The sequence below is a fragment of the Colobus angolensis genome, unplaced genomic scaffold (genome assembly GCF_000951035.1).
Source record: "Colobus angolensis palliatus isolate OR3802 unplaced genomic scaffold, Cang.pa_1.0 Scaffold341, whole genome shotgun sequence".
In the NCBI taxonomy this organism is placed as follows: domain Eukaryota; kingdom Metazoa; phylum Chordata; class Mammalia; order Primates; family Cercopithecidae; genus Colobus; species Colobus angolensis.
Genome location: NW_012116722.1, coordinates 1,435,349 through 1,436,077, shown reverse-complemented (window position 1 = coordinate 1,436,077; position 729 = coordinate 1,435,349).

Sequence of the window (729 nt, the reverse complement as noted above, 5' to 3'; positions counted from 1 at the left end):
AGAAATGCCTGTCCTCACCTACGTCCATGGGCACAGGCCCAGGGTGGAGCCCTCACAAGCATGCCTTAGTCCATTCCTACTGCTCTACCAAAATGCCTTCGACTGGGAATTTATAAATATTAGAAATTTATTGGCTGGGCGCTGTGGTTCAAGCCTGTAATGCCAGCACTTTGGGAGGCCTAGGTGGGTGGATTACTTGAGGTCAGGAGTTTGAGACCATCCTGGCCAACATGGTGAAACCCTGTCTCTACTAAAAACAGAAAAATTAGCCGGGTGTGGTGGTGGGCGCCTGTAGTTCCAGCTACTCCGAAGGCTGAAGCAGGAGAATAGCTTGAACCCTGGAGGCAGAAGTTGCAGTGAGCTGAGATGGTGCCACTGCCCTCCAGCGCCTGGGACAGAGAGAGACTCCGTCTTAAAAAAACAAAAAAAACAAAAAAACCCAGAAATTTACTTCACCTTGTTCTGGAAGCTGAAACTCCAAGATCAAGGCGCCAGCAGATTTGGTGTATGGTAAGGGATGCTCTGCTTCTGAAACTGGCCCAAATGTCTTGTAAAACTGATGTTTATGATTTCTTTGAATAAACATAGAAATTGATCTTCTCAGTCTTTTTTTTTTTTGAGAGGGAGTCTCGCTCTGTCGCCCAGGCTGGAGTACAGTGGCCGGATCTCAGCTCACTGCAAGCTCCGTCCCCCGGGTTCACGCCATTCTCCTGCCTCAGCCTCCCGAGT